At 34.9% G+C, this 10,885-nt stretch overlaps 1 pseudogene; it reads left to right on the top strand.

The window, feature by feature from the left end:
• Nucleotides 1-6,938: 6,938 nt before the first annotated feature.
• LOC149227947 (adenosylhomocysteinase 2 pseudogene) lies at nucleotides 6,939-7,526 on the top strand (annotated as a pseudogene).
• The last annotated feature ends 3,359 nt before the right edge of the window (nucleotides 7,527-10,885 follow it).

The following is a 10,885-nucleotide window of genomic DNA, read 5'->3' as shown; positions in this document are numbered from 1 at the left end:
GGATATCTACTTGTGCAGTAGTTCTCGGATCATTCCATATATTCATAACTTGTGTAGCAGTTATCAGATCATTCCATATCTTCTTATTATGGAAGGAAATTGGTAGAATATTTTCAACACAAGCCACCATAAAAAGGTGAAAAATGAAAAATGTGAAAATTTAAAAATTAAATAAAAATAAAAAGAAAAATATTTGGTTAAAGTTAAATCCAAACCATACAAAGGCATTTGGTTAATTAACATTTTTTTAAATATAATTTAATGTCCATTTTTTTACAATTTAATCTTATATATATAATAGAATGCGCTTAAAAATAAACACATGAAGAAGCACACATGCTCCGAGGAAGAGCATAAGAAACTAATATTACTTAATTGAAAAAGCACAAAAAAAACCAAATACAATATTTGGCTAAAGTTAAATCCCAACCATAAAAAAAGTGGTTAAGGTTAAATCCCCAACAATAAAAAGAAGTGGATCAGGTTAAATCCCAACCATAAAAGGTGAAAAATGACACAATATTAGTAAAAATTCATGACGGTTAAAAGTCTTGCAGGGTGGTTTAATGGATTCAATTGAGTCTAAAAGTATTGGGGATCAAACGATATGGATATTTTGTGATGATTTTATGGTCAGTTCCCTGCTAGGTCTTGGTCTTCTGCGCATTTCACATATATGCGGAGTAGATGACTGCAGCTAGGTCTAGAACTTCTACACATTTCACATATACGCAGAGTAGATGACTGCAACTTGGTGGTGAAAATTTAGACAACCCCCTCTAACAAATTGCTCAACCAAGAAAAATCCTCAAAATGCTTTAAACCCAAAAATCAACGAAATGTCTTCGATTTTTGGTGTTCGGAATCAATTTACAAGTCTCAAAATCAACAAAATGCTTCTGGAAATGCTCTAAACCCCCAAAATCAATAAAATGCTTGTTTTGGATTTGCATGTAGTCCCACCCGTGTTGTAAACCCCATATTATGTCAAGAGAGAGGAAATGACTTTCTGGATATGACCAACCTGCAGATTATGTCAACAGAGAGGAAGGGGCTTTCTAGATATAGCTAACTTACAAACCCGTAGATTATGTCAACAAATAGGAAGGGGGTTTCTAGATATGGCCAACCCATATATTATGTCAACATACAGGAAGGGGGTTTCTAGATATAGCCAACTTACAAACCCACAGATTATGTCAACAGACAGGAAGGGAGTTTCTAGATATAACCAACTTACAAAGCCATGGATGACATCAATGGAATATGAAACATGTAATGGGTGTATATGACAACCAAGGAAAATTTTAAGGACGGAAAATTTTCTTGAAGTTTAAAATATTGGCGAATCTCACTTATCCCTAATATGCAAATTATAAATGTTTATTGATATATTTGTAAAATTAATCAAATTTATAATTATTTTATATATAGTCTCTATATAATGTTGGCGATTTTTAAGGTAAAATAATTTTATATTCTAAAATTTGGGCGAATCGTCTTTTATAAAATTGGAAATTGGCGAATCTTTTTTGTGGAAAAATCATGGAAAATTAGCCCACTGGGCGAACATTAGCCCCTAAAATTTTCCATGATGACAACATCCCATGCTAGTATATTACAGTCCTACGGTTTTGAAATGACAATTACATTACTTTTTTTTTTTTTTTTGGTAAATACAATTTCAGAATTCTGAAGATGTTGATGCAGGGAGTTTAAATTTTTCTACAGGGCATAACACACCATAAGTATTCAAAAAATGGTTGATTAATAAATTTCGTGCTAGTATATGACAGTCCTATAGTTCTGAAATGACAATTACCTTATTTTTTTCTTTTTTGTGTAAACACAATTTCAGAACTCTAGAGACATTGACGCAGAGAATTTAATTTTTTCTATAGAGCATAACACAGCATAACTATTCACAACATAAGTATTCACAGAATGGTTGATTTAAACTACTTTTACATGGTTTGCAAAATTAAGCTTCTCCTATAGAGCTTTTCTAAAAACGTGTTAATTTATACTAATTTTACATGGTTTGCAATAGGGTTTGCAAAATTAATCTTCTCCTATAGAGATTTTCTAAAAACGTGCCAAAATAAAAACATGTTAATTTATACTACTTTTTACATGGTTTGCAATATGGTTTTCAAAATTAATCTTCTCCTATAGAGATTTTCTAAAAACGTGTTATTTTGACAAGGTAGCTCCACTGCAAACATTAAAATTAAAAAAAAAATTATGACTAGAATTATGAAAAAAAATATGACAAAAATTCATTGGCTTCATTTCTAAAACAAGTTCTACTAAACTTGAATATTTAAGATCTAAATGTAACAAGTTTTACTAAACTTGAATATTTAACGTCTAAATGTAAAAATAATTAAACATGCACACATATGGTATCTTTCTTTCAAATTCTACCCATTCCATATAGAAGGCTCTTGAATATTTAAGATCTAAATCTAAAAATATTTAAATAGGCACACATACTGCATCTTTCTTTCCAATTCTACCCATTCCATATAGAAGGCTCTGCACTACATCAATATAAGTAGCATTATAATCTGTGCATTTGCAAGGAAACAATACTACAACCCTTTTATTGTGTTGATAATTATTGTTCTAGCATTGAATAATAACAAGAGCACATAAACATGAATACAAACTGGAAAAGTATATACTTGAAAAGTATCTATAATCATACATTTCATACAGAACACATTGAACATAATTTTGACCCATTTAGAGAAATGAAATAGCTATGAAACTGGCATAGGAATTTCCTATTTAATTAAAAATTTTGAATTTGTATAGCGATACAGGGAAGCTGAGTTAGTTCCCTCGACCAACTAATGAATGCCATCAATGAATTTATAGGCATAAAAACAAACACAGAATCACATTGCCAACGCTTACATGCATGTTAAGAACACATATTTGCCTTAAGGTAATATAATTGAGAGAGTCACTTCTAACCAAAAAACACTAGTTCTACTTGTTGTTAGAGCTGGATGCCATGTTCCAAGCAGAGAAAAAAAAGGAGAGAATACACCTGAAATGGTACTTGTAAATTATTTTTGATACATACATATGTTCTGCCATTGTCAGAGATGGATGCCATGTTCTAAGAAAAAGTAAAAAAGAAAATAGAATACACTAGAAATGGTACTTGTAAATTATTTTTAATACATACCTTCTCAAACAGGAAAACAATAAAGCCTCTTGGTAATGAAACCACAACAAAATAATTAATTGCTGCTAATAGAGATGATCAAAAGAAAAATATATTTAGAGAAAAAGAAAGTCATTTTGATGTTCTTAACTTCCAATAACTAAAATTTTATTTCTTTTAGAATGTGACATCATTTAATCATATCTAGAAAAAATGTACAATTCTCAGTTTCCTGAATTTTTTACCAAATTTCCAATATATATATATATTCTAAAATTACCCTGATTCCTAAATTCAGGACGGGGCTGCCACACCCACAAGTCATGTAACCTTGCACAAAAATTAACTTTTCTTGATGGGATTAAGAAAGAACGGAAATGACAAGCTGAAGTCAGCTAATTTTTTTAGCTCAACTCACTAAAGAAGCCCTGAACTGCTACCCTTGTACATGTTAAATTATTTTGTCCATCGTAGTTAAGAGTTACGTTAATTTACCTGAAGTTTAAATACCCTACGAACAGTCTCGAGTTCCTCCTGTAAAGACAGAGTCTAGCCATAGATAACCCAGGAATTTCATGGGTAGTTTCTTTAATAAAAAGAACAGTCAAGAGAACTAAAAGAAAACACTAGAAACATAACCGTTGACAGAAAAGCAAGGAATTTTCATTTCATTAGTATTAGAGTATCATCATCAAAACCTACAAAAATCAACACAAATCATGTAATTCGCTAAATCGTTGTTCGAATCTATCATTGTACAAGATACACCCCATAGGTTGAAAATTCCAGTATAAAGAAAATAAGCTATGCCATTATCACAATCGACAACCGAAATGCTCACATCTCAAGCCTTTTAATAGTAAAATCAAGGAGGAGGGTTAAGACAATAATCGACATCAGCAAACACAATGCTAGAAAAACAAATAGCTTCAAACTAAAACTTAACACATACCCTCGCGTAGCGAGATAAGTAAAAGTTTTTTTGCTCATAAACTATACAAAACTTCAAGGGATTCAACTTGGAGGAGAAACCCTCAGATTGCAACAATACCTCCTCCTCGTGCTAATAAAGGTTTAACATTACCCTTGTGGAGTTTAAAGTTTTAATAGAACTAAAACTTGGAAACTAGAGCTAGCGATTTGAAGGAACCTCGGCGAAATGGCTCCCATGAAGGGTTGAAATGTGTAATGGGTTCCATGCAACATGAGAGAGAAATGGGTAATAAACGAAAATAGGGAATTAGTAGTGATGCAGGAAATAAAAAAAAAATCATGACAATTACCTTGAAATAGGCAGAGAAACATTACAAGCCACACTGTTGATTTATTGCTGAAAGGGGAAAATGGGTACCCTAAGTCTGAGGGTTTTCCATTGATAGAGACCTCCACAATGGCATTACCTTACATATATACACAAAATAAGTTAATAAAATATGTACAGTAATTAAACTAAGCCTAAAGGATGTAACACTAACTAATAATTCTAAAACAAGGTTGTACTGAGGCATTTTTGGAGGGAGAGTGTGAATCTGGGTATTGCCTAGAATGTTGTGGACGTCAGGAGGTAGTAGTGATGCACTCTACCCAAAAAATTAGCAGACAAAACCACAAACTAACCAGAGTTGCGGAGTGGGGTGTAGGAAGATGCAAATTAGTAGAATGTGGGTTTGGTTCGCACAACCACTGAGGGAAATTACTCTCTACCAACCTACAAACCTCCTCAGCCGATGATGGAGACCCAAAACATTGCATTCATCGATCAGAGGGTAATACCAAGGTGATCAGATGGCGTTGGTTTGTTGTTGATCCTTTGGAGGACAGAAAGAAATGTGGCTAGCACTCAGGGGAGCCTAGAACGTTCGTGGAGCCTGGGTTACAGAAACCCAAGGTTGGCTGGGTGAGGGTTAGATCATAAGCCAAAAATATTATGAACTTCGTCGTGATGCAAATAATATTTCGAACCATGACTTTAAAACAAAATATTATGTGATATTTGTATATTTATGTGAAATGGTAAGTGATATATGTATATTTATGTGAAATGGTAAGTGACATCGCTATGAGTTATCGTAATACTTATAATATCAATAAATTATTGTCAAAATAAATTTCTTTTTATGGGGATATGTTACATGTGGCTCCCATCAAACCATGCCCCAATTGCATGCATCTTCATGCTCAACTCACTCAGGTGGTCCGTCACCACTCTATTGATGTAACCTCCCTTTATTTGTTCAGCCCCTAAACAAATGTGGGTTCTATTTACATTTTAGAAATTTCTTTATTCCTGAGCTAACATTATTTTTTCCCTAAAATTATTTTTTATTCCTAAGAACAAGCCTCAAATTGATAGATGGATGTTCCCTAACACCAATAGTGGCATCATTATTCTTGCAGAGTGACGTCTGATGAACTTGGGTTGTGCAACTGGCCACCCAAGTTTTGTCATGTCTTGCTCCTTTACAAACCAGGTAAATATTTCTAATGCCCTGCAACCGTTGCTTGTACAACCTATATTTCTCAGGCATACCAATCCATTGACTATATTGTTGTGTACGATCCATTTCTATTTGCGAGAAATCCCCATTCCCTATACCTAGCCCCGTTACATTAAAACTCATGCAACATATGGTGGAGTGGGTCATGCATGTCATAGTAGTGTCCAATTTCACCAATTAATGTCATAGCCATGCTCTCTGTGCTTTTTCATAAACATTTTGTTGTTGCTTAATAGATGTTTTCAGGTGGGCGTGGTGGGGATGTTGAGATCTTGTCTAGAGTTTTTGAAATGGGATATTGTTTATATGTTGTGATTTTGATTTGGATTCTTGCCTCATTTATTTGTCACTTGTTGTTTTTTAATAGATGTTTTCAGGTAGCTGCGTGATTTTTGAGATCTGGTTAGGGTGCTTTGAAGTAGGATCATATCTAGGTGTTGTGGTTTGGATTTGAAATTTATTATCATTTATTTTGAACTCACACTTTTTTGGTGGGTTTTTTGTTGTTTAGATATTTTCAGGGTGTTTGAGATGTGGAATCTTGATTAGTTGTTGTGTTTTTGGCTCTAGAAATGAGTTTTGTGGTTGTTCTAAAGCAGTTAGGATCTCATCATCAAAATGTTATACATATTTATAGTATAATATGGTAAATTTCAGACCTTTATTTATCATTTTTGACAGTATTATCTTATATCTATTTATAGCATTAGGAAGTATCTTAATCTTAATGCTAATCTTAATCATGCGATACCAGCTTCTTGATGTTGGATTTGATATGCCCTTGGGGGAATTCTGGTCTCATTGATGATGTTATGAGTTGCACTGCTCTTGTTAGTTTCCTTGATTCTTCGATGTCATTGAGATCACATCATGATGCTTTTGGTATAGTTAGCTTTCATTTCCTTACATTTTAGGATTCATTAGTTTCCACTACATTAAAAAAATTCAATTTTCAGGGTGCTGAATCAATGTGAGTTCATTGTGGGTGTAGAAGCATCTTCATATTTAAAATCAAGGATCTTTAAATATATTGAATTATCTGGTTTTGATGGGTTAATATTAGCTAAGGTTTTGAAAGTTGATTGGACTTGTATCGAAGTTTTGAATTATTGTGAATTATATATCCAAGCCCAGATTTTTGAGATCTTTTTTTTTTCAATTTTTTTCTATTTGAGATGCAGTTTGAGTTGATTATGATTCTCTTTCCTCTGTTTCAGTTTGAAAACTTGTATGGATGTAGGCACTCTCTCTGAGATGGTATTATGAGAGCCACATATGCCATGATTGTTGGTAAGGTTGATGTTGTTTGTGCTTTTAGAGATGTTGGCAAGGGTTGCGTTGCAGCCTTGAAAGTTGCTAGAGCTAGGGTCATTGTTACAAAGATTGATCCTATCAGTGCCCTGCAAGCGCTTATGGAAGGCCTTCCTATTCTCACCCTTGAGGATGTAGTTAGCATTGCTGATATCTTTGTGACAACCACTGGCAACAAAGACATCATCATGGTAGATCACATGAGGAAAATGAAGAACAATGCCATTGTTTGTAACTTTGTTCACTTTGACAACGAGATTGATATACAAGGCCTTGGAAGTTTCCTTGGTGTTAAGAATACTACCATCAAACCTCATACTAATAGGTGGGTGTTCCCTGACACCAACAACGACATCATTGTTCTTGCAGAGGGACATCTGATGAACTTGGGTTGTGCAACTGGGCACCCAAGTTTGGTGATGTTTTTCTCCTTTATAAAGCAGGGAAATATGTCTAATGCCCTGCAACCATTGCTTGCACATACTAGATTTCTTAGGTATACCAATCCCTTGATTATATTGTTGTGTATGATCCATTGATATTTTCCATAAATCCTCATTCCCTGTACCTAGCCTCGTTACATTAAAAATCATGCAACATATGGTGGAGTGGGTCATGCATGTCATAGCAGTGTCCAATTTCAACAATTAATGTCATAGCCATGCTCTCTGTGCTTTTTCATAAACATTATGCTCTTTTTAATAGATGTTTTTAGGTGGCCATGGTGGGGATGTTGAGATCTCGTCTAGAGTTTTTGAAATGGGATCTTTCTTATATGTTGTGATTTGGATTTGGATTCTTGCCTCATTTCTTTGTCACTTGCTGTTTTTTAATAGATGTTTTCAGGTAGATGCGTGATTTTTGAGATCTCGTGAGGGTGTTTTGAAGTAGGATCTTGTCTAGTTGTTGTGGTTTGGATTTGAATATTTTTCTCATTTCTTTTGAACTCACACTAGGTGGGTTTGTTGTTGTTTAGATCTTTTCATGGTGTTTTAGATGTGGAATGTTGATTAGCTGTTGTTGTGGAATCAAATTTTATCCATTCAATTATTAAAAAATCAAAATTACTCACCGCCCTATAAACCACACCTATGGCTTAATAATAATAATATCTATAATATCCACTTTCCGTACAACATGGTAGTGCCATGGAATCTCCTAAAACAAGTCCATATGGATTATGACAAAAGTGAGATGGACTCCTTTTCCTTCATATGAGGATCATTCTGTTCTTGCAAAGCTGCAAATATATGTAACCAATTTTGAACAAAATTAATATTACCACGTTCTCTGATGGTTGTCTTAAGCGACAAATATAGAATGCAAATGTATTCTATTCTCAGTAGATCGTAGCATACTTTATCTTCAGAATATGGAGTTCCATGCCATCTATTTAGGTAAAATTGATCCATTAATGAAAAAGGTATTATATACTATGTGTGAGTTTTCTTATGTTACTTAGTGCAACGGATGAAAAATATTGCGAATAACATAAGCACATAAACAATTTGAAAATACATTTACACACATCAACATAGCCCAATTTAATGAAGGAGTTCACCAGACTTTCTGGCTACATCTCCTGGTCCTTTCGCTTCCAGTGCTGACCTCTATATTTTGTCTTCAAATTACCGTTATAGGTATGAGCTCAAAAACAAAGTCTCAAATAAGAAAATGGATCTCATCACTGTGTTCATCTTAAGTTTTCAAGTCAAAATGAGTATAAACTCGACCGTATTTGGCCACTATGACATCCAGATTCCCTGGAATGGTGCCCAAAACCACATTAGTCCACCCTTTCGGTGATATGGTATTGATATCCCATGTATAATTGCAAAATTGAGGTGAACATGGAATAATACAATAACAATAAAATCAAAGGATAAACCAAAGGACCGGTGGGCTTGGGGTTGACCCCGACCATCCGGTCTTTTCCTGGCCGAGATCCCGATACCAAACGATCTAATAGTTATCACATCCCTTGCTCGATCAAGCGGCTATCACGTCCTCTGCTCGATCCAATGGCTATCACGTCACTAGCTCGCCAACTAGCTTGGCTTATCTCCACCATCGATACATCCTGCTCGATCCTACGTCTATCGCGCAATATCGCACTCCCACTAGCCTGATGGTTAAGACACTGAAAGTACGTGAGAAAAGATGTTTTGGTGTGCTACATGTTGACCATTGAGTGTAATCGCGTGAATTTTTGAAAAACCATTTACCACCTTTAGGGTGTGCGAGATACCACTTACCAATTTCCTACTGGAACTCAAACAAGTTAAACTTCTTTTGAATAACCACATCACGTCCATTTGAACTATTAACCTGCTTGCATGTTCTGACGCAATATGTCGATCTCCTCTAATAGGATGATCCAACAACTGTGGTGTGAACAGATCATAAATTTCCACGTCACCTTCTCTGCTGACATAATCTAGAACATGTGACTTATTCCCGAGTTTCCACGTGTGATGCTGACATATGCATTCACTTTTTACCGAAATCTTTGATTGGCTCTAATTTCTTCATCCGGACTCAGATTTATACGCTCTTTGCATAGTTGGATTTGTATCGACAAGAACTTTGACTTGATCCCATTTTCATCTATATTTGAAGATTTTGATATGGAGGCAAGACTGAATCCATTTTGGAGCACTCCTCCCCACTAGAAGGTTTTGGTCCACCAAAAGTTAGTTTTAGCTGTCGAGTAAGTGAGGATAAAGTTCCCTCACTTTTCTAATATCTATCCATCGTGCTTTACTTGGATTTGTACCTTTGAGTCTAACTCGAAGATACTTAACATTTCCCCGTCACCAAGTCATTATCCTCCTGTCAAGAACTGTGTCCTCTTGTAGCTCATTGAGATACTCGAGAAAAATATGTTCAATGGAAGGTCACTAACCTTGCTCTTCGGGATCTTCAATCAATGAAGGTTCATACAACCGCAAGTTTTCAACACTACGATGGAATAGATTTGCTTATAAGCTGGTAGATCTAGACAGAAAGAATTTTCACCAATTTTGTCAAGTATTTTGAAAGGACCATATCTAATTGGTTTCAACTTTTTACCTTCCCCTTGCAGTCTTTCTTTGTTGATGTACAACTAGACTTGATCACCAACTTGAAAACTATGCTCAACTCAATGCTTGTCATGTTGCGCCTTATAATTTGCTTGGCTTCTTTCTAGATGTTCCTGTACTGCCTCGTGAATTTCCTAGATTTTTTCAATGAACTTGGTTGCTTTGTCCACATCACTGTGTCCATCAACTGCTATGTCTGTACCAAAGAAAAAATCCAAGGGAGACTTTGGTATAAAACCAAAACAAGTCTCAAAAGGAGATCTGTGAGTAGAAGAATGTTTTGCATGGTTCTACGCACGCTGCACATAACACAAATGCTCGTCCCAAAGTTTGGGATGCTTGCTGAAATATCCTCGAAGCGACTGTATCACTGTCATATTGACCACTTCTGTCTGACCATCTGTTTGTGGATGAAATGTCGTGCTCTTCTCTAACTTTGTGTCCATTAACTCCCATAGACTTGACCAGAATTTCCCAACAAATCAAGAATCTCGATCGCATATGATAGAAGTGGGTAACCCAAAATGAACCCATACATTTTGAAAGAACAACTTTGTAGTTTGTTCAGTTGTGATCTGTTTATTACATGGTGTCAAAATACACATCTTACTGAACCTATCCACAACTACATACAAATAATCATGACTCTTTCTAGACTTTGGCAATCCCCCAACAAAATCCATGGAAACACTTTCCCAAGGATGAGAAGGAATTGGAAGTGGATTATACAAGCCTAATTTTCTATTACTTGGCTTTCTTGTAGCACACATAGTACATCCTTTAATATATCTAGAAATTGTCTCATTCATTCATGG

This window comes from Pinus tabuliformis, chromosome J (genome assembly GCF_031772625.1).
Source record: "Pinus tabuliformis cultivar Carrire ecotype Pingquan chromosome J, CPIR1, whole genome shotgun sequence".
Classification (NCBI taxonomy): domain Eukaryota; kingdom Viridiplantae; phylum Streptophyta; class Pinopsida; order Pinales; family Pinaceae; genus Pinus; species Pinus tabuliformis.
Note: the sequence above shows the minus strand (reverse complement) of the source record. Positions and strands in the feature narration are given on the sequence as shown.